This window comes from Macaca nemestrina, chromosome 15, assembly GCF_043159975.1.
Source record: "Macaca nemestrina isolate mMacNem1 chromosome 15, mMacNem.hap1, whole genome shotgun sequence".
NCBI lineage: Eukaryota > Metazoa > Chordata > Mammalia > Primates > Cercopithecidae > Macaca > Macaca nemestrina.
Genome location: NC_092139.1, coordinates 59,352,625 through 59,380,435, shown reverse-complemented (window position 1 = coordinate 59,380,435; position 27,811 = coordinate 59,352,625). Strand labels below are relative to the sequence as shown.

General features: G+C 46.3%; 1 long non-coding RNA gene across 2 annotated transcripts in view; it reads left to right on the top strand.

Moving 5' to 3' along the window:
• Positions 1-11,315, top strand: part of LOC105467286 (uncharacterized) — a 38,742-nt gene extending 27,427 nt beyond the window's left edge. The window contains exons 5-6 of one of the 2 annotated variants that reach the window (XR_011613704.1): positions 340-518; positions 8,977-11,315. This is a non-coding gene — a long non-coding RNA (uncharacterized lncRNA). Of the gene's footprint in view, positions 1-339; positions 2,341-8,976 lie in introns of those variants that run through there. The other variant, XR_011613703.1, reaches the window with a different exon arrangement.
• The last annotated feature ends 16,496 nt before the right edge of the window (positions 11,316-27,811 follow it).

Below are 27,811 nucleotides of genomic sequence, written 5' to 3'. Positions count from 1 at the left end.
CTTGCCCTCTCAGCCCAGGACGCCCCAGAAGGCCCCAGCTTGGCGGGCAGGAGGTGGTTCCTGTGGAGGGAGGTGCAGGGAGCCCCTACAACTGAGTTTGTGGGGTCCCCTGCATTGGGTGGGAGTGAGGAGAAAAGCACCCGGGCAGCCAGGACAAGCCTGGGCCTGCCCTAAGGAGGTGACCTGCTCTGGGCCTGCATTTCCTGGGCCGAGTACTCCAGCTCAGTCATCTTGTCCTGAGTCCTTTGTGGAACTTGGAGATTGCTGAGATTTGAAGAAGGGAAGGTCATCTTTGTTGCGGAAAGCCTGATGTGTTTCTCTATTGCTGTCACTTTTCAGCCTCACTGCTGGTGAAACATCAAACATGGGACACCTTCTGCCAAGAAAACTCCTGGAAGTAAATGTGGGGACTGGCAGTATCCAACCAGAGGAGTCACACGCAGATTTCTGTTTGTTTGGAGATCTGCGTTTTTCCCTGTGGGTGGCGGAAGCGGAGCAGCTCTGCGGCGGGAAGGAAGGTGGGTTCTGTGCTACAGGAAGGTCCTGGCCTGGGGCGGAGGCGCCAGAGGGGATGGGCGGTCAGGGGCTGTGCAGGCCACCGGGCAGTGTGCATTCCCCCGGCTGGTCACCCAGGAGGAGGACAGGTCCCGGCCTGGCGGGATCAGAGGCAGCGAGGCTGCGGTCCGCGAACCAGGCGTGATGGCTGGCAGAGCCTAGGCCATGGTGGAGGGGGACTCCCGGCCACCTGCTGTGCATCCTCATGACCAGGACACACGCCGGCCTCTGGAGGCCAGGCAGACCAAGCGAGGGGCGCCAGGCAAGGCTTGGGGTTCCCGCAGCGGGAGGTGGGTCCCTGGACCCTGGTGTCCTGCTGCTGTCCCGAACATGGGCCGCCTTCCCTCAGGCGCGCCCCTCCAGTGTCGCCTATCTGTGACCTCAGCACAGCTCCTGGCGGGCGGGAGGCTGGGGCGGAGGCCTCAGGGCCCAGCTGGGTCTGCAGTTTCTGCCACTGGTGGAGGCACTAGGGCGAGCTCAAGCTATGCCCAGGCAGGAAACTCTCCGACCTTGCCAGCTTCCGCGCCAGCTTTGGTGACTCTCTCCAGCTCAACTTCAACACCTTTCAACAGTTCTGTGTTCTCTATTATCACAAGAATTCTTTCTGTATTTGCTATCCTTTATCAAATAAGAATTTAAAGATGCATGTGGAGTGATATCACAGTTGAAACATTAAAAATATATAATTTCAAGTGTTGTTTAATTTTAATTTTCTAAGAAGTAAAATTATGACTCTAGTGCAAATATAAGATAAACATGTTTCAACAGTGTTATTCAACTCAGTAAGCAATGAGGGTTCCAGTAATGGTTCAAATCATTGCAAGGAACATTAAAGTAGCTTTACAGCCAATGTTAATGTCAGATCGTTGGTTAGTTACAATACTGGTTAGTATCCAACATAGTCAGAAGCTGTCATCTTTGTGAGTTACCTCTTCCATGGCACAGAAATTATGCGTTTTTCTACTGTACAAAACATTTATCTTTTCTACTACTTCTGCACATAAAAGTATTGCTAGTCACAAAAGACCAGGATTGCACTGAAAAAAAAAAAATCTGAGTACTATCTCTCACCTGTATTCATACTTCTTTTCTTCCTTTATGAAATATCTTTCAACTGCATTTTCTATCTGAAGGTCTGTGGAGAGAGAGAGTAAAATGAATAAAAGCATATTAAGTGAATATTTTGATAACATTTACAGCTTTATTCATGTCTAATGAACATAAAACACACTACCAATATTTAAAGTGTAATGAGATGAATTTGATATATACATGTGCCCATTAAACAATCACCATGAAGAGTTCAGTAAGCATATCCAATACTCTCAAAGCTTCCCAGTTCCCTCTTGGTAATGCACGCTCATACCTCTCAGGTGTGAAGTACTGAGCTACACACACACACACACACGCACACACACAAATACACACACACACACATGCAGATACACACTGGGATATCTAATTGTTTCAGAAGCATTTGTTGAAAATGTTATGTCCATGAATGCTCTAAGAACTTTATTAAAAATTAGCTGAAAGCTGATATGCATGTGTATATCTATATTTGCACTACATCGTCTTAAGTACTGTATGTAACTTGATAAGTCTTGAAACCAGGTGCTGTTAATTCTCCAGCAGCACCTGGTTTCAAAGTAATTGTTTCAAAGTAATTTGCCTTTATAGGTCCTCTACCCATTGACATACATTTCAGAATTTTAGTTTCCCAATTTCTAAAATAAGGAATACGGTTGTAATTTGATTGGAATTGTTATAGATCAATGTGGGAGGAGTAGACATTTTAACCGTATTGAGATTTATGACTCATACATTCCATTGACTGAGGTCTCTTATTTATTTTAACAATATTTTGTAGTTTCGTAGTTTTCAAATGTTTCTCTTTTTTGAAGGTTTATCCCTAAGTACTACACGCTTTGATATTTGCAATAATATCAAAATTATGGTAATATTAATGTAAATGTTTTATTTTTTCCTCTGGTAATTGTCAGGTAGCTTTAAATCATAATTTAATTGTATGATACAACGGGGTTTTGAGAAACATATACATATTGTATATATACATTTTTTTTCAGTTTGGCAGATTGACTGCACTATCATATCATAATTTAAAATTGCACTAATTACCACCAGCCTGCTCTCAAGGACAATACATGAAAATATGTATCATGTTTCAGTTATTTAGCAACATGAAACTCTCACATTGCACTTACTTTTGGAAACCTGGAATAAAACAATAATGTAAATATCAGCTCACAGGCGACATATGGGTACATGTGACAATTTTCTAAATATCGACCTTTCGCTATTTAATTCTATGTTTATATTGTCAATTTTTTCCCTCCTCTTGAAACTCTGTTACACTGCTTATTAAATTTTGGTTCAATTCTCTCCCTACTTTTTCCCTAATCTACTTTCTAATATTTTACTGATGTTGTGCTCCTTTTCATTTGGACACTTTTTAAAAGCTGTGTAATTTCTCCTTTGTATTAAAATGCAAATCCATATCCAAAATAAATAAGCGCAGGGACAAAACAGATGTTTGTGCAGCGTGTCCATGAGCAATATTATCCACAATAATCAAAGGGAGGGAGCAGCCCATGTGAATATTGATGGATGAGTAGTTAAAAAAATGTGGTATATACGGCAACATCATAATATTCAGCCTTAAAATATATTCTGAACATGCTATGAAATAGATGAAACTTGAAGATATGCCAAGTGAAATAAGCCAGTTGGAGAAATTCAAACATTCTATATCATGCCATGTCTGTGAGTTACTTAGTGAAATTTGTAGAGACAGAAAGTAGAATGGTGATTGCTATGGGGAGGGGGAGGGAGAGGAATGGGAAGTTGGTGTTCAATGAGTACTGAGTTTTAGTTGGAGAAGAAGACAAGTTTTAGAGGTCTATGGTGGTGACTGTTGCACAACAGCGCAAATATACTTAATGCCACAAAATCGTGCACTTAAAGTGATTAAAAAGGTAAATCTTATGTTCTGTATATCTTTCCAGAATTATAAACCTGCAATCACAGTATAGAAATAGAACATGTTATATAGCTTTAGGTGATGATATTTTACACATTTGCACACAATTAGAATTTCAAAGCCTTAATTTCAGATAAAGTAGTCTAGGACATAACAATATTGATGTAAGAAAGCCATAGGCAATGTTTATTTTAAATCAGATTTACTGGAAAAATTTTATTGAATGGTCACTTTTCTTTGCCAATATTACCGTATTCTTATTTCTAGTAATAGAAGTGTGAAAATGCATCAAGGAAACTTAAATTGCATTCTCATACTAACTGCATACAATAATTCTGAAAACAGCAGAAGTTATATTTATCCCCCATAAATAAAACATGAGTAACAAAACAAAACAAAAATTAATAGGAGACAATTCAAATAATGGCGACCTGTTATTCCTATCTAGTTAAGTACTATTCTTTTCTAAGAGGAATTTGATATGTCAAATATATTATCTGAGATGTCTATATTATATTTTGAGATGCTATACAAACCAAGTCAATGACATGGAATTTTACAAATCAAGAAGCTTATTCTGGGGCCATTTCTTTTGAAGTTTTCTCTGAACTACTAAAGAAGCATTAATGATCCATAAATTATATTATCTACATTTACAGCATTTAAAATGTTTTCAGCATGAAATATTAGCTACAGAGTAAGCTAAATAAATTAAACATGGAATGAAGATTTGTCCTTAAATATAATTTACAAGAAGACTTTGATATTTGTTTTTCACAAGTGAAGCATTCTTATAAAGTGTCATAACCTTTTAGGGGAACCTCTGGGAAAAATGGAGAAACTCTGAAGCTACACTCTCCCTAACCTCTCTTTACAGGGAGCTCCTGCAGCTCCTACAGAAATGAGTGGCTGAGATTCTTGATTGCATAGCAGAACTTCTCATCCAAGCCCTTTCCCTTTTTAGTGTCTCTGTATCAGTATAAAAGTTCCGTAAACTGTAGTTCCTTATTTTAATCCCAAAGTACAGTAACAATATATTTCATCCTAGGGTTGGCAGTTTCTGTGAACTGTTTTTGCTTAATTCTCAAAACTGTATCTACAGGATTCCAAAGAGCCTAAAAAGTAAAATATTTTAAAAAGGGGAAAGAGACAAAGGGAAAGAAAATAAAATCAATAGCCCATTCTGTCACTGTTATTAAACACCAGAATACCTTTCTGTTAATCTAATTAAAATTAGTGACATCATTTAGCATTTATGTCTTGAACAAAAGTTTGGAATCCTGAAAAAGAAATTTAATTTGCTAATAAATATATTTGAGTTGAATTGAAATCCTTATATATTACTTCAAATAAGAACACAAGATGAATTATGATATAGAAAATTCTATCTCTCATTGTCCAAAATCTAATAGTTAAATTGAACTTATTGAATAATATTATTTGCCAGGCATGTGGCTTACATCTGGAATCCCAATACTTTGGGAGGCAAAGGCAGGTGGATTTTTTGAGCTGAGGAGTTGCAGACCAGGTTCAGCAGTATGGTGAAACCCAATCTTGAAAAAAAAAAAAAAAAAAAAAAAAGCCAGGTGTGGTGGCTTGCCTGTAGTCCCAGATACTCAGGAGGATGAGGTGGGAGGATCATGTAAGCCTGGGGAAGCTGGGGCTGCAGTGCACCATGATTGTGCCACTGCACTCCAGCTTGGGCAACAGATTGAGACCCTGTCTCAAAGAAAGAAAGAGAAAGAGAACAAAAGAACAACAGAAAGAAAGCAAGAAAGCAGGAAGGAAGGAGGGAGGGAAGGAAGGAGGGAAGGAAGGAAGGGAGGGAGGGAGGGAGGGAGGGAGGGAGGGAGGGAGGGAGGAAGGAAGGAAGGAAGGAAGGAAGGAAGGAGAAAGAAAAGAAAGAAGGAACGAAAAATAATGTTCTTGGTGCCAATAATCTTTGTGAAATTATACATGGAATTTTGCTTTAATGAAATAGATTTAACTAAGTTGTGACATGATTTAAGTGTACTGACCCTAGCAATCAGAGACCTCCGAATCCCCACAATGACTTGACAGTTACATTTGACAAGAATTGATTCTCCTATCATACATACAGCATAGTCAGAATTTCAGAACTACAACTTTCCCTATGCTATTTGTGCACATTGCTTAACATCTCTAAGACTCGATATTTTTACTCTTAAAATACTACTAATAATAGTACCTAGTTTTTATGATATAACGTGTATCAAAAGCATTATACTTTCAGGCAGATAGCAATTTCTCAGTAAATATTTGCTAATGTTTTAGTACAAACAGGAAAATTAAATTATGATATTTATGACACTGTTGATTCTCTTTCTAGAAATATTTAATTGTTTCTAAAACTTGTTTTCAAGTAGAGCAGTATTTTGTGTTCAAATTGAAAATACTATATGTTCATACTTTTTTTAAAAAAGTACTGCTTGAATATTTTCATTAAAACAATTCCTAAATGAGCTTGAGCAAGGAGGACAGGAGAGATCAGTAAAATAAGGCTTTGTGGCATAGGAGATATTTTGTGGAGAGCTTTCAGCTCAAATATGATTTGAAAAAAAAAAAAGAGAATTTTTATAACAAATGTAAAGGCAGGATTTACCCTGATGAGCTTGTGAAGAAAATAGAGTCTAACGTAAAGAGACTAATCAGTCAAAGTAGTTCTGAAGGAAATATCTTGAAGAGAGAGAACATAAAATGAAGATCAGGTATGTAATTATTTTAATAATCTACCCATGAGATAGAAAGCACTGGGTTTTTTTAATTGATCACAAAGGGAAAATAGTTTCAAGAACCATTCTTTGTTCAGCCTAAAGCAGATTTTACATTTTGAAACAATGACATATTGTGCTAAGTAGATAATATCCACATTCGTGTGTATATGAACAATTCTGTTCTCAATGAAAACACTTTATTCACACAAGTGATGATTATCTGCATTTGATTTAGTGCAGAAAGGCCAAAGGGGGACTCATAAAATTTTAGAGTTGCAAGCAGCTTAACTGGAAAATCATGATCATATTCAACTCATCATGACTGAAATAAGAAAACAAAGCAAAAAGTAAATAAGAAAAAAATTGACTACATGAACATTTGCTTCTCTCCTAAGAATCAAAACCCTTAATTTGCTGTGGCAAAAAAGCATCTGGGTCCACCAAGCCATGCAAAAGTCTACTGTTTCTGGGAGATAAGAAGAAATGAAACACATCAGCTTTCAGAGAAGGTTAAGAAACCTCTCACACCCTACTCCACCCCACCTGAGACCAGGCAAAAGATCACTGCTTCTGGGGGATGGATGGAGGAAAAATACTTCCCCATCAGGAGAGGAACAAGGATTGTTTCGGGGTCCAGGATTTTGCACTAATGCAGAGTCGTGCTACTGTGGTAAAGGGTTGGAAAATCTCCATCCAGCGACCACAGACAAAGGTGCATTGTTCCTATGGAAGGAGAAAGAAAAGAGTTTGCCCTTATTGTGGGTTTGAAAACTTTCAATGATATAAATCAAAGGTTTTCTTCCACTGAGGTGGGAGGAGGCAAGGTATTATTTCTTCCTTAAAAACCAACACAGATAAGTGATAGTTTGACTCCCACTGGAACAAGAGTCCCAAAGTGCTAAAAATATCCCTTCTCTGAGAGTCCAATGATGAAACTGGCTCCAAAATAACATGAATCATCCCTCTGCCCCCAACCTGAATTTTCTGCCTAGTCACACACACACAAGAAATGATGTTCTACAGTTAGAGAGGAACAAGAAAGTGGAGAGAGACCCTCTCTGTGACATAGGTGGTAAAGACTACCGGAAGGTAACTGTGGAACAGGAGCATTGGCATATGCCCTCCAGAGCCTAAGGCCCCACACAAGGCACATGGTATGGCAGCCTACTGCTGGAGAAATTGAAGTTACATGGTTCACTGAATGTTTCAGACACCACAGCAAAAACCAGCCTTTGTTCCTGCCCACACTAATAGCATGACACAAACCAAAATGAAACAGAAACATAAAACAATCTTGACATAAGTAATTATCTCATGAGCTACTGTTTTTGTACATCTGATGATTTGCATCTTTTAGAAATTGGGAGACACATAAAAGCAAGTTAGAAATTTGAGTTATGAGTTATAATATTTTCAAAAGATAAAAAGTCAACAGAATCAAATTCAGAGATAATTCAGATGTTGGAACTAAATGCAAGTAATTTAAAATAATAATGATCAAAATGTTAAAGGATCTAGTTAAAAAAAAGACATGCATGGAAAAATGAGGAATTTCAGCAGAGATGGGAACAGTAAAAGGCAAAAGCTAGAAATAAGTGAAAGCTTGAGAACAGAGATGAAGAATTACATCTGCAAGCTGATTAGCAGACTGGTCATCAGAGTTTAGAAAGAAGCAGTAAATTTTATAATAGGTCAACACAAATTATTTGAATGGCAGGACAAAGGGAGGAAAGAGAAAAACAAAATAAACCAATGAACCAAGCAAATAAAATACTCCAGTGAGTCCAAGAATTCTTTGGTAATATGAAATTAACTAAAATACAATTAATTGGAATTCCAGAAGGAGATTAAAAACAGAGTGAGAGAGAAGAAAAATTTGAAAAAGGTGACTGAGGACCCCAAGTAACCTCAAAAAGCTCCAAGAAAGATTAATAAAAAATTTAAAGAATGCTAGAATAATCACACTAGTCTAACTGATGAAAACCAACGATTAGCAGAAATCTTGAATTCAGTCACAGAAAAATAGGAACATTGTGTACAGAGATAAACAGAAACAAACATTATAGTGAACCGCTTGTCAGCAACTCTACAAGTCACAAACCAATGATACAAAATTTTTAAATAACTGAAAAAAAGTCAGTCACCAATCTTATATCCATTAATTATATAACTAAAATAACAATGAAATGAAGACATTTTCAGATTAACACTGGAAGAGTCCCTTGATAACAGGTCTGCACTAAAATAAATGTCAAAACGATTTCTTGAGGCAAAAGGAATATGGAAGCAGATGAATGTTGAAACTACACAAAGAAATAAAGAGATCCGGGGAAGATATAAAGATATGTAGCCCAATTATTTTACATTGCTCTAAAGATCACGGATTGTCTAAATTTTTTTTTTAAAAAGAGTAACTTCACATCATGGAATTCATAATATGTGAGACTATAATGCATGACATAAATAGTGTAAAGGAGGGAGGAAACAGAAATATACAATTTAAGGTTTTTATACCATAGTTGATATAATACAAACTATAGGTTACTGTAATAAGCTAGAATAGGTATTGAAATCTCTAGAGAAACAATGAACATTTTTAAAAGATTATATGTGCATTAATGTTTTCATAGAACTTCCAGCTTTTATTTATTTTATTTTATTTATTTATTTATTTTTGAGATGCAGTCTCGACCTGGAGTGCAATGGCATGATCTCAGCTCACTACAACCTCCGCCTCCCAGGTTCCAATGATTCACCTGCCTCAGCCTCCCGAGTACCTGGGATTACAGGTGCATAGTGTGTACATATTTTCTTCCATTCTGTAGGCTGTCTGTTCAATCCCTTGATAGTTTCTCATGCTGTGCAGAAGAAGCTATTTAGTTTAATTAAATCACACTTGTCAGTTTTCATTTTTCTGGCAATTGCTTTTGAGTACTTACCCACAAATTCATTGTGAAGTGCAATGTCCAGAAGCATATTTCCTAGATTTTCTTCCAGGATTTTTGTAGTCAGAGGATGTAATCTTATGCCAATGGGTCTTATCAATCAAATGACTCCACAGTGAGAATCATTACTCTGAAAAATCAATTTTGTTATAATGATGGAAATTTAAATATTTGAAAGTAAAAATAGATGCCACCTTTTTGCTAGAATTCTACAAGGCAAATTGCTATAAGAGAGGCAGAGGAAATATATACATATATCCAAAATATAATTTGCAGTGAAATAAATGGAAGCACATTATAAATAAACTTACTTGATTTTATAAACTAACCTGTAAAGGGATTTCTACTCATTTTTCTATTGCCTGCATTGCCCTTTCTTCTAGATCCAATTTATAATTTTGTACATCACCAATTTGTCTTCACCTGTGTGATCTTTCCATAAGGATCTTAAGATTTAATATTTCTTCTTCCAACATATTTTATCCTCCTCAAATTTTTTATATTCCTATTGTACTTTTTTCATAGATAGTAACTCCCATTGAATAACTTGATTTTATTTAGTCAAATAGACATATTTTGAAGATACAGCTCCCAGCTGTGTTGTAAGATCATCAAACTACATTAATAAAATAATACAGCTTGATAATGAAGGAGGCTGAGAATAATCTCATACAAAACCAGTAACAAATTTTGAAATACATTTACTTGCAATAAAATGTTATCTATAACATACATTCTTTAAATGTTAACCCTTAAGTTACTCAGAAATTCAAGAACAAAGTAAAAGCCACCATGAGTCACAATCATATATTCTTTACTATCGTCTTTGCCACAGAACTTCTGCACTTGATCTTTCTTTTATTTTTCTGATAATTTGTGTTTGTTCCTCCCTAAATGGCTCCAAGTTAACTCTTATTAGAAAGTTTCAAACCCCCTTCTCTCATCATCATGCCCCAAAATTTGTCAAAAAAAAAAAGTCTCAGAGGTATTATATTGAGTTATTTAGGCCAAAGTCAACAAATGGATCTTAGAATAAGACTTTGAAAATAATGTACTACTCTATGCTAGGCATGGTGGCTCATGCCTGTAATCCCAGCACTTTAGGAGGCTGTGGCAGAAAGATGACGTGAGGCCGGGAATTTGAGACCAGCCAGCGCAACATAGTGATACCATACTCTCAACAACAACAACAACAACAAAAAACCCTGCATTTAAAAAACTAGCCAGGCATGGTGCCTTATGCTTGCAGCTCCAACTAGTTGGGAGACCAAGGCAAAAGGATGGATTGGACTCAGAGTTCATGGCGGTGGTGAATTATGACAAAATTACTGCACTTCTGCCTGGATGAGAGACAAAGACCATATCTCAAAAAAACACAAAACAATCATATAAATAAGGATTCTAATGCCATAAGCCTTTCCCTAGGCTGTAAATGTTTTATGCTCATTTGAATTGCATTTTAAAACATAAAGTCCTCCTCAAGATGGCTTGTGGAGGCAACCAAGAAGCCCACAGTGCCATACAAGCCCTGAGACAGGGACTGGAGCCCTAAAGCAAGCACACACCCTGCCACTGAGCCTGCTGCTCATTTCCTCTGTCTGGCTCCATTTGCAGCACAGTTGTTGCACTGAGGCTTGTGCATACCTGGCAAGGCGAAGCTGGATCAAAGAGCAATGAGCCAAGTCTGCAAGGGTGTGCCAGGAGATGGTGGACCAGCACACCAACCTCACTCGCTGCCATTCAGGGTACATCATTTCTTCTATCCTAGAGGTAGGGCCTCAGTGCCATCGGCTTTTCCTTAGGCCTCTGCTCCAGCAGCCATCAGGTGGCAGGCACTCAGGCTGTGGGAACCTGACCATCCCTGCTTCCTTCAGTGGGTGAGGTTGGTGACTGGTCCAACTGCTACATGCACACCCTTGCCAAGGTGGCAGGTTGCTCTTTGAACCAGCTTGGCTTTGCCTGTCATGAACAGGCCCCAGCTACCCATGTACTGCTCTGAGTGAGTTGTCCTGCCTGAGGCCAAATTCTAAGTCTGGAAAGGGCCACAGAAAGCCTAGACCCCTGGATTGCAATCCTGGCTGCTTTTTTCACTTGAATGTAAAGTTCTCCTTCAGACGGCCTGTGGTCTGCCTCTTGGCAATGAAGAAGCCCGCAGTGCCATCTGAGCCCTGAGGAATTGACTGGAACCCTAAAGGCAGCGCACACCCTGCTCCTGAGCCTCCTGCTCCTTTCCTTTATATGACCCCATTTGTAACACAATTGTTGCGCTGAGGTATGTGCATGCCAGGCAAGGCCAAACTGGCTCAAAAAGCAACCAGCCAACTCTGCAAGGGTGTGCCAGGAGCAGGTGGAACAGCCACCAACCTCACTCGCTGCTGGTCAAGGTACGTAATTTCTTCTACCCTAGTGGCAAGGCCTCAGTGTCATCTGCTTTTGCTCGGGCCTCTGCTCCATCAGCCATCAGGTGGCAGACACTCAGGCTGTTGGAATCTGGCCATCCCTGCTTCCTTCAGTAGGTGAGGTTGCTGGCTGGTCCACCGGTTCCAGGTGCACCATTGCAGTGGTGGCTGGTTGTTCTTTGAGCCAGCTTGGCCTTGCCTGGCATGCAGAGGCCCCAGCTACTGAAATGCTGCTCTGAGTGAGCTTGTCCTGCCTTGGGCCAAATTCTAAGTCTGGTCAAGGCCACTGAAGGCCAAGTCCCCTGGGTGGTAATCCTGGCTGCTTTCTGTTTTGGAACATGAAGCTCTTCTCAGGAAGGCCTATGGTCTGCCTCTTTAAAACCAGAAGCCTGCAGTGCCATAAGAGCCCTGAGGCATGGACTGGAGCCCCAAAGGCAGTGCACACCCTACTCCTGAGCCTGCTGCTCCATTCTTCTGTGTGGCTCCGTTTGTAACACAGTTGTTGCACTGAGGCTTGTGCATAAGGGGCAAGGCCAACCTGACTCTAAGAGCAACCAGCCACTTCTCCAAGGGTGTGCCAGGAGCTGGTGAACCAGCCACCAACCCCACTGACTGCCGGTCGCGTACATCAGTTCCTCTACCCTGGAGGTAGGGCCCCAATGTCTTCCGATTTTCCTCAGGCCTCAGCTCCATCAGCCATCAGGTGGCAGACAGTCCGGCTGTTGGAACCTGGCCATCCCTGCTTCCTTGAGTGGGTGAGGTAGGTGGCTACTGCAACTGATCCAGGTGCACCCTTGGAGAGGTGACAGGTTGCTCTTTGAGCCAGCTTGGTTTTCCCTGGAATGCACAGACCCCAGGCACCAACATGCTGCTGTGAGTGAGCTTGTCCTGCCTTGGGCCAAATTCTAAGTCTGGTCAAGGCCACTGAAGGCCGAGTCCCCTGGGTGGAAATCCTGGCTGCTTTCTGCACTTGAACATAAAGTCCTCCTCAAGATGTCATGTGGTCTCCCTATTTGCAACCAAGAAGCCCACAGTGCCGTCTGAGCCCTGAGGAATTGACTGGAGCCCTAAAGGCAGCGCACACCCTGCTCCTGAGCCTGCTACTCCTCTCCACTATACGGCTCCATTTGTAACACAATTGTTGCACTGAGGCTTCTGCATGCCAGGCAAGGCCAAGCTGAATCAAAGAGCAACCAGCCACCTCTGCAAGGGTGTGCCAGGAGCCAGTGGACCAGCCACCAATCTCACTGGATGCCGCTCATGGTACATCAGTTCTACCCTAGAGGTAGGGCCCCAGTGCCATCTGCTTTTCCTCAGGCCTCTGTTCCATCAGCCATCAGGTGGCAGCCACTCAGGCTGTTTGAAACTGGCCATCCCTGCTTCCTTGAGTGGGTGAGGTTGGTGGCTGCTCCATCTGCTCCAAGTGAGCTTGTCCTGCCTGAGGCCAAATTCTAAGTCTGACCAAGGCCACAGAAGGCCTAGGCCCCTGGGTGGAAATCCTGGCTGCTTTCTGCACTTGAATATAAAGTCCTCCTCAAGATGGCCTGTGGTCTGCCTCTTGGAAATGAAGGAGCCCGCAGTGCCAATTCAGCATTGAGGAATTGACTGGAGCGCTAAAGGCAGCCCACACGCTGCTCCTGAGCCTGCTGCTTTTTTCTTCAATATGGCTCCATTTGTAAGACAGTTGTTGCACTGAGGCTTGTTCATGACAGGCAAGGCCAAGCTGGCTCAAATAGCAACCAGACACCTCTGCAAAAGTGTGCCAGGAGCAGATGGACCAGCCACCAACCTCACTTGCTGCCAGACATGGTAAATCCTTTCTTGTATCCTAAAGGTAGGGCCACAGTGCCAACTGCTTTTCCTCAGCACTCTGCTACATCAGCCATCAGGCAGCAGTCACTCAGGCTGTTGGAATCTGGCCATCCCTGTTTTCTTGAGAGAGTGAAGTTGGTTGCTGAACCACCTGCTCAAGGCGCACCCTTGCAGAGGTGACTGGTTGCTCTTTGCGCCAGCCTGGACTTGCCTGGCAGGCACAGGCCCCAGAAACTGACACTGCTCCATGTGAGCTTGTCCTGCCTGGGGCCAAATTCTAAGTCTGACCAGGGCCACAGAAGGCCTAAGCCCCTGGGTGGAAATCCTGGCTGCTTTCTGCACTTGAACATAAAGTCCTTCTCAAGATGGCCTGTGGTCTCCGTATTTGCAACAAGAAGCTCGCAGTGCCATCTGAGCCCTGAGGAATTGACTGGAGCCCTAAAGGCAGTGCACAACCTGCTCCTGAGCCTGCTACTCCTTTCCTCTATATGACTCCATTTGCAAGACAATTGTTGCACTGGGGTTTGTGCATGCCAGGCAAGGCCAAGCTGGCTCAAAGAGCAACCAGCCACCTCTACAAGGGTATGCCAGGAGTCGGTGGAGCAGCCACCAACCTCACTCACTGCCACTCATGGTACATCAGTTCTACCCTAGAGGTAGGGCCCCAGTGCCATCTGCTTTTCCTCAGGCCTCTGCTCCTTCAGCCATCAGGTGGCAGACACTCAGTCTGTTGGAATCTGGCCATCCCTCCTTTCTTGAGTGGGTGAGGTTGGTGGCTGCTCCACCTGTTCCAGGGGCACCCTTACAGAGAAGGCTGGTTGCTCTTTGAGCCAGCTTGGCCTTGCCTGGCATGCACAGACCACAGGTACCAAAGTGCTGCTCTGAGTGAGCTTGTCCTGCCTGAGGCCAAATTCTAAGTCTGGCCAGGGCCACAGAAAGCCTAGGCCCCTGGGTGGAAATCCTTTCTGCTTTCTGCACTTGAACATGAAGTCCTCCTCAAGACAGCCTCTGGTCTGCCTCTTGGCAACGAAGAAGCCCGCAGTGCCATATGAGCCCTGAGGCATTGACTGGTGTTTTAAAGGCAGCACACACCCTGCTCCAGAGATTGCGGCTCATTTCCTCTATATGTCTCCATTTGTAAGACAATTGTTGCACTGAGGCTTGTGCATGCTGGGCAAGGCCAAGCTGGCTCAAAGAGCAACCAGCCACCTCTGCAAGGGTGTGCCAGGAGCAGGTGGACCAGCCACCAACCTCACTCACTGCCTCTTGTGTACCTCATTTCTTCTACCCTAGAGGTAAGGCGTCAGTGCCATTTGCTTTTCCTCAGGCCTCTGCTCCGTCAGCCATCAAGTGGCAGCCAGTCCGGCTTTTGGGACCTGGCCATCCCCACTTCCTTGAGTGGGTGAGGTTGGCAGCTGGTGCAACTGCTCCTGGCACACCCTTGCAGAGGTAGCTGGTTGCTCTTTGAGCCAGGATGGCCTTGCCTTTCATGCACATGCCCCAGCTGCTCCGAGTGATCTTGTGCTGCCTAGGGCCAAATTTTAAATCTGCCCAGGGCCACAGAAGGCAGAGTCCTCAGGCCTCTACTCCATCAGCACCTGTTCCAGGCTCACCTTTGCAGAGGTGGCTGGTTGCTCTTTGAGCCAGCTTGGCCTTGCCTGGCATGCACAGACCACAGACACCGATGTGCTGCTCTGAGTCAGCTTGTCCTGCCTGAGTTCAAATTCTACCCCTGGCCAGGGGCACAGAAGGCCTAGGCCCCTGGGTGGAAATCCTGGCTGCTTTCTGCACTTGATCATAAAGTCCTCCTCAAGACGGCCTGTGGTCTGCCTCTTCGCAACAAAGAAGCCCGCGGTGCCATCTGAGCCCTGAGGAATTGACTGGAGCCCTAAAGGCAGTGCACACCCTGCTCCTGAGCCTCCTGCTCCTTTTCTCTGTGTGGCTCCCTTTGAAAGACAATTGTTGCACTGAGGCTTGTGCATGCCAGGCAAGCCCAAGCTGGCTCAAAGAGCAACCAGCCAACTCTGCTAGGGTGTGCCAGGAGCAGGTGGATCAGCCACCAACCTCACTCACTGCCAGTCAAGGTACGTAATTTCTTCTACCCTAGTGGCAAGGCCTCAGTGTCATCTGCTTTTCCTCGGGCCTCTGCTCCATCAGCCATCAAGTGGCAGCCACTCAGGCTGTTGGAATCTGGCCATTCCTGCTTCCTTCAGTAGCTGAGGCTGCTGGCTGGTCCACCGGTTCCAGGTGCACCATTGCAGTGGTGGCTGGTTGTTCTTTGAGCCAGCTTGGCCTCGCCTGGCATGCAGAGGCCCCAGCTACTGAAATGCTGCTCTGAGTGAGCTTGTCCTGCCTTGGGCCAAATTCTAAGTCTGGTCAAGGCCACTGAAGGCCGAGTCCCCTGGGTGGTAATCCTGGCTGCTTTCTGTTTTGGAACATGAAGTTCTTCTCAAGAAGGCCTGTAGTCTGCCTCTTTAAAACCAGAAGCCGGCAGTGCCATACGAGCCCTGAGGCATGGACTGGAGCCCCAAAGGCAGTGCACACCCTGCTCCTGAGCCTGCTGCTCATTTCCTCTATATGGCTCCATTTGTAAGACAATTGTTGCACTGAGGCTTGTGCATGCCAGGCAAGGCCAAGCTGGCTCAAAGAGCAACCAGCCAGCTTTGCAAGGGTGTGCCAGGAGCCACAGGCCTCTGCTCCATCAGCCATCACGTGGCAGCCACTCAGTCTGTTGGAATCTGGCCATCCCTGCTTCCTTGAGTGGGTGAGGTTGGTGGCTGCTCCACCTGTTCCAGGGGCACCCTTGCAGAGGTGGCTGGTTGCTCTTTGAGCCAGCTTGGCCTTGCCTGGCATGCACAGAACGCAGGTACCAAAGTGCGGCTCTGAGTGAGCTTGTCCTGCCTGAGGCCAAATTCTAAGTCTTGCCAGGGCCACAGAAGGCCTAGGCTCCTGGGTGGAAATCCTGGCTGCTTTCTGCACTTGAATATAAAGTTCTCCTCAAGATGGCCTGTGGCCTAAACTTCACAATGAAGAAGCCTGCAGTGCCATCTGAGCCCTGAGGAATTGACTGGAGCCCTAAAGGCAGCCCACAGCCTGCTCCTGAGCCTGCTGCTCCTTTCCTCTATATGACTCCATTTGTAAGACAGTTGTTGCACTGACGTTTGTGCATGCCAGGCAAGGCCAAGCTGGCTTGCAACTAGCCAACTCTGCAAGGGTGTGCCAGGAGCCGCTGGACCAGCCACCAACCTCACTCACTGCCGCTCGTGTACCTCATTTCCTCTACCCTAGAAGTAAGGCCTCAGTGCCATCTGCTTTTCCACAGGCCTCTGCTCCATCAGCCATCAGGTGGCAGCCGGTCCAGCTTTTGGGACTTGGCCATCCCCACTTCCCTGAGTGGGTGAGGTTGAACGCTGGTGCAACTGCTCCAGGCGCACCGTTGCAGAGGTGGCTGGTTGCTCTTTAAGCCACCATGGCCTTGCCTGGCATGAACATGCCCCAGCTGCTCCGAGTGATCTTGTTCTGCCTGGGGCCAAATTTTAAATCTGCCCAGGGCCACAGAAGGCAGGGTCCTCAGGCCTCTGCTCCATCAGCACCTGCTCCAGGCATACACTTGCAGAGGTGGTTTGTTGCTCTTTGAGCCAGTTTGGCCTTGCCTGGCATGCACAGAACGCAGGTGCTGATTTGCTACTCTGAGTGAGCTAGTCCTGCCTGTGGCCACATTCAAAGTCTGGCCAGGGCCACAGAATGCCTAGTCGCTGGATTGCAATCCTGGCTGCTTTCTGCACTTGAACATAAAGTCCTCCTCAAGACAGCCCGTGGTCTGCCTCTTGGCAACGAAGAAGCCCGCAGTGCCATATGAGCCCTGAGGCATTGACTGGTGTTTTAAAGGCAGCACACACCCTGCTCCAGAGATTGCGGCTCATTTCCTCTATATGTCTCCATTTGTAAGACAATTGTTGCACTGAGGCTTGTGCATGCTGGGCAAGGCCAAGCTGGCTCAAAGAGCAACCAGCCACCTCTGCAAGGGTGTGCCAGGAGCAGGTGGACCAGCCACCAACCTCACTCACTGCCGCTTGTGTACCTCATTTCTTCTACCCTAGAGGTAAGGCGTCAGTGCCATTTGCTTTTCCTCAGGCCTCTGCTCCGTCAGCCATCAAGTGGCAGCCAGTCCGGCTTTTGGGACCTGGCCATCCCCACTTCCTTGAGTGGGTGAGGTTGGCAGCTGGTGCAACTGCTCCTGGCACACTCTTGCAGAGGTGGCTGGTTGCTCTTTGAGCCAGGATGGCCTTGCCTTTCATGCACATGCCCCAGCTGCTCGAGTGATCTTGTGCTGCCTGGGGCCAAATTTTAAATCTGCCCAGGGCCACAGAAGGCAGAGTCCTCAGGCCTCTACTCCATCAGCACCTGCTCCAGGCTCACTTTTGCAGAGGTGGCTGGTTGCTCTTTGAGCCAGCTTGGCCTTGCCTGGCATGCACAGACCGCAGGTACCAACGTGCTGCTCTGAGTCAGCTTGTCCTGCCTGGGTTCAAATTCTACCCCTGGCCAGGGCCACAGAAACCCTAGGAAACTGGGTGGAAATCCTGGCTGCTTTCTGCACTTGACCATGAAGTCCTCCTCAAGATGGCCTGTGGTCTGTCTCTTGGCAACAAAGAAGCCCACAGTGCCATCTGAGCCCTGAGGAATTGACTGGAGCGCTAAAGGCAGTGCACACCCTGCTCCTGAGCCTCCTGCTCCTTTTCTCTGTGTGGCTCCATTTTAAAACAATTGTTGCAGTGAGGCTTGTGCATGCCAGGCAAGGCCAAGCTGGCTCAAAGAGCAACCAGCCAACTCTGCAAAGGTGTGCCAGGAGCCAGTGGACCAGCCACCAACCTCACTCGCTGCCGGTCAAGGTACGTAATTTCTTCTACCCTAGTGGCAAGGCCTCAGTGTCATCTGCTTTTCCTCGGGCCTCTGCTCCATCAGCCATCAAGTGGCAGCCACTCAGTCTGTTGGAATCTGGCCATCCCTGCTTCCTTGAGTGGGTGAGGTTGGTGGCTGCTCCACCTGTTCCAGGGGCACACTTGCAGAGGTGGCTGGTTGCTCTGAGCCAGCTTGGCCTTGCCTGGCATGCACAGAACGCAGGTACCAAAGTGCGGCTCTGAGTGAGCTTGTCCTGCCTGAGGCCAAATTCTAAGTCTTGCCAGGGCCACAAAAGGCCTAGGCACCTGGGTGGAAATCCTGGCTGCTTTCTGCACTTGAATATAAAGTTCTCCTCAAGATGGCCTGTGGTCTACCTCTTCACAATGAAGAAGCCCGCAGTGCCATCTGAGCCCTGAGGAATTGACTGGAGCCCTAAAGGCAGCCCACACCCTGCTCCTGAGCCTGCTGCTCATTTTCCCTATGTGACTCCATTTGTAAGACAGTTGTTGCACTGAGGCTTGTGCATGCCAGGCAAGGCCAAGCTGGCTTGCAACTAGCCAACTCTGCAAGGGTGTGCCAGGAGCCGGTGGACCAGCCACCAACCTCACTCACTGTCGCTTGTGTACCTCATTTCTTCTACCCTAGAGGTAAGGCCTCAGTGCCGTCTACTTTTCCTCAAGCCTCTGCTCCATCAGCCATCAGGTGGCAGCCAGTCCGGCTGTTGGAACCTGGCCATCCCTACTTCCTTGAGTGGGTGAGGTTGGTGGCTGGTGCAACTGCTCCAGGTGCACCCTTGCAGAGGTGGTTGGTTGGTCTTTGAGCCAGGATGGCCTTGCCTTGCATGCACATGCCCCAGCTGCTCCAAGTGATGTTGTCCTTCCTAGGACCAAATTCTAAGTCTGACCAGGTCCACAGAAGGCCGAGTCCCTTGGGTTTAAATCCTGGCTGCTTTCTGCACTTGAACATAAAGTCCTTCTCAAGATGGCCTGTGGTCTCCGTATTTGCAACAAGAAGCTCGCAGTGCCATCTGAGCCCTGAGGAATTGACTGGAGCCCTAAAGGCAGTGCACACCCTGCTCCTGAGCCTGCTACTCCTTTCCTCTATATGACTCCATTTGCAAGACAATTGTTGCACTGGGGTTTGTGCCTGCCAGGCAAGGCCAAGCTGGCTCAAAGAGCAACCAGCCACCTCTACAAGGGTATGCCAGGAGCCGGTGGAGCAGCCACCAACCTCACTCACTGCCACTCATGGTACATCAGTTCTACCCTAGAGGTAGGGCCCCAGTGCCATCTGTTTTTCCTCAGGCCTCTGCTCCTTCAGCCATCAGGTGGCAGTCACTCAGTCTGTTGGAATCTGGCCATCCCTGCTTCCTTGAGTGGGTGAGGTTGGTGGCTGCTCCACCTGTTCCAGGGGCACCCTTACAGAGAAGGCTGGTTGCTCTTTGAGCCAGCTTGGCCTTGCCTGGCATGCACAGACCACAGGTACCAAAGTGCGGCTCTGAGTGAGCTTGTCCTGCCTGAGGCCAAATTCTAAGTCTGGCCAGGGCCACAGAAAGCCTAGGCCCCTGGGTGGAAATCCTTTCTGCTTTCTGCACTTGAACATAAAGTCCTCCTCAAGACGGCCTCTGGTCTGCCTCTTGGCAATGAAGAAGCCCGCAGTGCCATATGAGCCCTGAGGAATTCACTGGAGCCTAAAGGCAGCCCACACGTGGCTCCTGAGCCTGCTGTTCATTTCCTCAATATGGCTCCATTTGTAAGACAATTGTTGCACTGAGGCTTGTGTATGCCAGGCAAGCCCAAGCTGGCTCAAAGAGCAACCAGCCACCTCTTCCAGCATATGTCAGGAGCCGGTGGAGCAGCCACCAACCTCACCTACTGCCGCTCATGGTACATCAGTTTTACCCTAGAAGTAGGGCCCCAGTGCCATCTGCTTTTCCTCAGGCCTCTGCTCCTTCAGCCATCAGGTGGCAGCCACTCAGTCTGTTGAAATCTGGCCATCCCTGTTTCCTTGAGTGGGTGAGGTTGGTGGCTGCTCCACCTGCTCTGGGTGCACCCTTGCAGAGGTGACTGGTTGCTCTTTGAGCCAGCTTGGCTTTGCCTGGCATACACAGACTCCAGGTATGGACATTCTGCTCCGAGTGAACTTGTCCTGCCTGGGTCCAAATTCTACACCGTGCCAGGGCCACAGAAACCCTAGGAACCTGTGTGGAAATCCTGGCTGCTTTCTGCATTTGCCCATAAAGTCCTCCTCAAGACGGCCTGTGGTCTGCCTCTTGGCAACAAAGAAGCCCGCGGTGCCATCTGAGCCCTGAGGAATTGACTGGAGCCCTAAAGGCAGTGCACACCCTGCTCCTGAGCCTCCTGCTCCTTTTCTCTGTGTGGCTCCATTTGTAAGACAATTGTTGCACTGAGGCTTGTGCATGCCAGGCAAGGCCAAGCTGGCTCAAAGAGCAACCAGCCAACTCTGCAAGGGTGTGCCAGGAGCCGGTGGATCAGCCACCAACCTCACTCGCTGCTGGTCAAGGCACAAAATTTCTCCTACCCTAGTGGCAAGACCTCAGTGTCATCTGCTTTTCCTCAGGCCTCTGCTCCATCAGCCATCAACTAGCAGCCAGTCCGGCTGTTGGAACCTTGCCATCTCTCCTTCCTTGAATGGGTGAGGTTGGTGGCTGTTCCACCGGTTCCAGGCACACTCTTGCAGATGTGGCTGTTTGCTCCTTGAGCCAGATTTACCTCGCGTGGCATGCACAGACCCCAGCTACTGCCATGCTGCTCTGAGTGGGCTGTCCTGCCTGGGGCCAAATTCTAAATCTGGCCAGGGCCACAGAAGGCCGAGTCCACTGGGTGGAAATCCTGGCTGCTTTCTGCACTTCAACCTAAAGTCATCCTCAAGATGGCCTGTGGTCTGCCTCTTGACAACCAAGAAGCCTGTAGTGCCATATGAGCCCTGAGGGATGGACTGGAGCCCCAAAGGCAGCTCACACCATGCTCCTGAGCCTGCTGCTCTTTTTCTCTGTGCGGCTCCATTTGAAGCACTGTTGTTTCACTGAGGCTTGTGCATGCCAGTCAAGGCCAAGCTGGGTCAAAGAGAAGCCAGCCATGTCTGCAGGGATCCACCTGGAGCAGGTGGACCACTCGCCAACCTGACCCACTCAGGGAAGCAGGGAGTGTGTGTTTGTACCATGCATTTCACTGAAAGTACCTTTCTCCACAGTTGGTGGCCTAGGTTTTCTTCTAGGTTTTTTATGGTTTTAGATCTTGCATTAACTCCTTAATCCATCTTAAGTTAATTTTTGTATTAAGTAAGGAAATGGCCCAGTTTCAGTTTTCTGCATACGGCTGGCCAGTTTTCCCAACACCATTTATTGAACAGGGAATCCTTTCCCCATTGCTTGTTTTGTCAGCATGAAGGGCTAGGAAAGGGATGGCGTTAGCAGAAATTCATAATGTAGATCACTGGTTGATGGATGCAGCAAGCCAGCATGGCATGTGTATACCCATATAACAATCCTGCATGTTCTGCACGCGTACCACAGAACTTAAAGTATAATTTACAAAAAGGAAATTTGCTTTTAAGTAAACTTTTAATCATAGAACTTTAAAAAAAAATCCTTTTGATACTTTTACTACCACATCATAACTGGGACAAACTGCGGATATTTTAAAAGAAACACAAATATCAAACAGAAAGAACTAGACTTAGGAACCAAACTCAGGTTTCTGTAGTGAATAAGGCAGTCTTTTTTTTTTTTTTTTTTTTTTTGAGACAGAGTCTCACTCTGTCACCCAGGCTGGAGTGCAGTGGCCGGATCTCAGCTCACTACAAGCTCTGCCTCCCAGGTTTATGCCATTCTCCTGCCTCAGCCTCCCGAATAGCTGGGACTACAGGCGCCCGCCACCTCGCCCGGCTAGTTTTTTGTATTTTTAGTAGAGACGGGGTTTCACCGTGTTAGCCAGGCTGGTCTCGATCTCCTGACCTCGTGATCCGCCCGTCTCGGCCTCCCAAAGTGCTGGGATTACAGGCTTGAGCCACCGTGCCCGGCCAACAAGGCAGTCTTAACATTGGGTCGCCAAGACTACTCCTTCAGCCTGGCCTTGGCCAGCAAAAGATGGCCTTGTTATGTAGATGAGCCCACTTATGTAAAAAAAAAAAAAAAAAAAAATCATTTCTGATAACTGGATTTTTTTTTTTTCACTTTTGCAGTCACAGGACTTTTAGCCAATTCAGATGCCTTGCTCCCCACAATTTGGAACATTCCCTTGGATTTGACCAAGTCAGGAAGAGATGGGAGAAAAGTGAAACAACAACAGTAAAACCCCGAACACAAACAAACACAAAGAATTGAGCCAAACAAACAAATGCACCATTTATATGATTACTGAGTGTTCTCATGGTAAGGAGAAATTAAAAGCAGCTGGTGGGTAATCTTAAATTTTAGTCATTAAAAAAAATTTTAAGACAAAATTCTAATTCAGCTACTTACCTGGAAATAAGGCTCAGGCTGGTGATCATTCTCTGCCATCTGAGAAGCTGGAAAAATCTGACACTCACCTTTCCTGTCAGAAGAAAGCTGAAACTCAGGAAAGGAGGTGCCTGCTCTCCATCGCCATGGAAGCAGGAAAACTTGCCTTCCTTGTCGGAAATGAGTAGAACTTCAGAAAAGGACTTGTACAGCAAAATCAACTTTAGATCTCAACCAAATTTTGGGAGATCAGGAACCCCCTGCAGGGGAGAAGCTCCCCAACCTCAGCAAATTATCCTATTGGTTTGGGCAATAAAGATAGGCCAGGTTGGTATCAATCAATAATGAGATTTATCAAAGGTCAGGACTACCTTTGTAATCTCCTTCTTTCTTTTTTTTTTTTTTCTTTGAGACTGAGTCTTGCTCAGTCGCCCAGGCTGGAGTGCAGTGGCACGATCCCAGCTCACTGCAAGCTCCACCTCCCAGGTTTATGCCATTCTCCTGCCTCAGCCTCTCGAATAGCTGGGACTACAGGCACCCGCCACCGTACCCGGCTACTTTTTTGTATTTTTAGTAGAGACGGGTTTCACCGTGTTAGCCAGGATGGTCTCGATCTCCTGACCTCGAGATCTGCCCGCCTCAGCCTCCCAAAGTGCTGGGATTACAGGCGTGAGCCACCGCGCCCAGCCCTCTGTCTTTTTTTATCTTTATTGGTATAGTCTGTTTTGTCAGGAACCAGTAGTGCAACACTTGCTTTTTTCTGTTTTCCATTTGCTTGAAATATTTTTCTCCATTCCTTTATTTTGAGCCTATGTATGGCAGTGCATGCGAGATGGGTTTCTTGAAGACGGCATACTCAAATGGGTCTTGGTTCTTTATCCAGTTTGCTCCCTGTGTCTTTCAATTGGAGCATTTAGCCCATTTCCATTTAAGGTTAGTCATGGTATGTGTGGATTTGATCCTGTCGTCACGCTGTCAGCTGGTTATTTTGCAGACTTGTGTATGTGGTTGGTTTTTGGCATCACTGGACTGTTTACTTCAGTGCATTTTTGTAGTGACTGGTGATGGTCTTTTCTTTCCATATTTAGTGCTTCCTTCAGGAGCTCTTGTAAGATAGATCTGGTGATAATGAATTCCCTCAGCATTTGTTTGTCTGAAAAGGATCTTATTTCTCCTTCACTTATGATGCTTCATTTTGCTGGACATGAAATTCTGGGTTGAAATTTCTTTTAAGAAGTTGAATTTCATCTTTTCTGGTTTGTCGGGTTTCAGCTGAGAGGTCTGCTAAGTCTGATGGAATTCCCTTTGTAGGTGACCTTGCCTTTCTCCCCAGCTGCCTTTAAAGTATTTTTTTTTTTTCATTTTGACCTTGGAAAATCTGATGATTATGTGTCTTGGGGATGATCTTCTCATGGCATATCTTACTGAGGTTCCCTGGATTTCCTGAATTTGAATGTTGGCCATCTGGTTAGGTTGGGGATATTCTCATGAATGATATTCTGAAGTATGTTTTCCAAGTTGGTTCCATTCTCCTCAGCTCTTTCAGGTACATTAATTCCTCACAGATTTGGTCATTTACATCATCCCATATTTCTCACAAGTTTTGTTCATTGCTTTTCATTCTTTTTTTTCCCCCATTCTTGTCTGCCTGCTTTATTTCAGAAAGCCAGTTTTCAAACTCTGGGATTCTTTCCTCTGCTTTGTCTATTCTGCTGGGTGGTCTTGCACATGAAATGGAGTTGGTCTGACCTCAGCCCTCCTGAGTCTGTTTGCCTCTCCCAGGACCCCAGCTTGGCCACACCTGCTTACAGAGCAGTCTCGGGTGCCCACACACACTACAATAATTTTCATAATGCCATCACGCACAATCACCATATGACTGCATTATGAAAATTATTGTAGTATTGTTTACAGCTCTATCAGGTCTATTATGTTTTTCTTTATACTGGCTATTTTGTCTGTCATCTCCTACAGTGTTGTACAATGATTTTTAGCTTCCCTGTATTGGACAACGTACTTCTTTCACTCAGTGAACTTTGTTCCTACCCATATCCTGAACCCTGCTTGTATCATTTCAGACATCTCAGCCTCAGCCCAGTTCTGAACACTTGCTGGAGAGCTGATGCAGTCATTTGGAGGAAAGGAGGCATGCTGACTTTCTGAGTTCTCAGTGTCCTTGCACAGATCCTTTCTCATCTTTATGGGCTTATCCTTTTTCAATCATTGAGGTTGCTGACCTTTGGACAGGGTATTTTTCTTTTATTATATCTGATGACCTTGAGGATTTGACTGTGGTGTAAGGCGGACTCAGCCAACTAACTTTGTTTTTAGAGGATTTTAGGGGCCAACATGCAGCTCCCAATTCCTGGACTGTGTGCTTTAACTCTGGGGAACTGGTATTGGGCCCCAACTTTGTTCTCTGGCTCCTTGAGGTTTGAAGTCCACTGCACTGAGGGGATCCAAGTGCAGCAGCTGCAGCAAAATGCTAGCAGATGCAGAAGTCCCTGCTCACTGTGGGCGTTCAGCAGGTGGTGGAGGCACGACAGCTGGGGTGTGGGCCAGGGGGCCCCTGCTGACTCTGTGTGCTGTTGCACTGGAGGCAGTGCTGGTTTGGGGTGGACTGCTGGCCAGTGCACGCCTGGGCGCCTTCTCTGAGCCCCCCGCCCCAAAGCAACAGTGGTCACTCAGGGTATAAGAAGGTCCCTTTTTCTCTGCACAGCATTACCTCAAGGGTGAGATGTTGGCGGGGTGGGGTTTTTGGTTCTGTGCCCACCACGGCTTCGTCTTCAGTGGCAGTTGGTGTGGGTTGAGGTGTGTGCTGCACTCCCATGTGCTGCCAGGGCAAGTACAGAAAAACCCACCTGTGTAAACACACACAGCAAAGGGATGTGAGAAGTTTCCATATAAAGAGCTGCAGTATGGAGAGGTGATGTGCAGGCTGGTGCATGGCTGTAGGGGCCACCTTGCTGCAGCTCTCCACTAATCAGACACGGTCCACTGGTACAGAAGCTATAGTGTGTGCACCCAAGAGTGTCCTGTAAGCAGGTATGGCCTGGCTGGGGTCCTGGGAGTGGCAAGCTGACTAAGGGGTGCTGAGGTCAGACCAGCCCCACCTGATGTGCAAAACTGCCCAGCAGAGATCAGGTCTCGGAGAACTCTCTCAAAAGTGAACCCCCAGCACAGCACAACTGCTCTACACAAACATGGCCAGACTTCTTTTTTAAGCAACTCCCCTTTTTAAAGAAAGTAACTCTTAGATCTGATCTGTGCTGGGCAATCTTGCACATGAGACAGGGCTGGTCTGACCACAGCACTCCTTAAGTGCTGGGATAAAGTGTCTCATAAGAGCAAGTGGAGCCTAGAGAGATAGCTGTCCCTGCCCTGTGGGCTGCATGTCAGCTGACTTGTTGCTCTACAACTTTCCTTGTCTCCTGGAGGCTCCACCCCAGAGAGATGTAAGTTAGCAGTTACTTAATGTAATCACCCCAGGATGGAGGGTGTGTGCTGTGAGCCCAAGCCAGGGTTCCCTGTCTGGTGATGAGCAGTGGAGGGTGTGTTGTACCCATGGGAGATGGACTAGTGTATTCCTTGGGTCAACTGCAGCTTGTTGGAGGTGTCGATATGGCACTTAGGGTCTTTGCTCCCTTGATATTCTGAGGGAAGCAAGGGCAGTTCCACTGCAGAGGCAGTGGCACAGAGGATTTCAGTTGCTCCTGGAAGCTCAGTCCAGGGAATTGCCAAGTCGCTACAGGCTTGATAGTTCCAGAGGGGGGCTGGCTGGAGACCCAGGTCAGGAGGGCCTGCCCATCGAGGAGATAAGATATGGAAATGGACACCCACTTAACAGTCTGGCCACTTTTCCGTGGGGCTGCTGTGGTATGCTGGGGGTCCACTCCAGTCCCCAATTGGCTCCTATTTTCCAGTGCCTGAAAGTATCAGCAGTGAAGTCTGCAAAAAGGCAAAGATGATAGCCTGCCCCTTCCTCTGGGACCTCTGCACCCTCGGAGGTATGAACCGGTTGCCAATCTGTACACACCTGTAGGATGTGGCTGGAGGCAAGTTGAGAAGTCTTGCCTAGTCAGGAGGAACAGGAACAGGGACTTACTTATAAAAGAAGCCTGGTCACATTTTTGTAGAGTGCCTATGCTGTGCTGGGGGTTCACTTCAGCCCCTGGTCACCTCAGACACTCTGAAACGTGAAGGGTCAAATGGCTAAGTCGTCCAAACAGCAAAGATGACAGTCTGGTCCTTCCCCTGGGAGCTCTGACTCAGGGAGGCCTGAAACCTCTGTCAGCCAGAGAACAGCAGTGAAGGTGGCTGGAGACCCTGGTTGAAAGCCTGCACCCAGTGACTAGAAATGTGTTCAGGGACTGACTTAAACAAGAGTCTGGCCATGCTTTTGCAGGGTGGCTGTGCTGCACTGAGACACCACTTCAGCCCCTGGTCAGTGTGGGCTATCCAAAGCCCATGGGCCAGAACAGCTAGGTGCCCAAACATCAAAGGTGGTGGCCCTCCCCTCTCTCTGGGAACTCTGTCCCAGGAAGGTTTCAAATCTCTGTTGGCCAGGGAACACTAGTGGGGGTAGCTGGAGGCCTTAGGTGGGAGGTCTTGTCCAGTGAGGGGGAACAGGATCAGGAGCCTGCTTACAGAAGCAGTCTGGCCATGATTTTGTAAAGCAGCTGTGCTGTGCCACAGGATCTCTTCTGCACCTGGTGGGTTTGTAGTCTCCAAAGCCCACACACTAGAATGACTAAGTTGCCTGAACAGGAAAGATGGGGGTCTGCCCCATCTTGTCTCTCAGAATTTATCCTCTGTGATACAGCTTAATGTTTAGGCTGTTAATTTTACTGTCAGCATTAGAGTTGTTCAGAAAGAATCTCACTGTTATCTTTTAGGTTAGATATATGAGAATTCATTTTCTCCTGTAAATAAACTTGTTCATGTTTGTTCTCTGGAAAGAAGTCTCTTTCATCTATTTGACATTGATCACAGTCAGGTAGAGC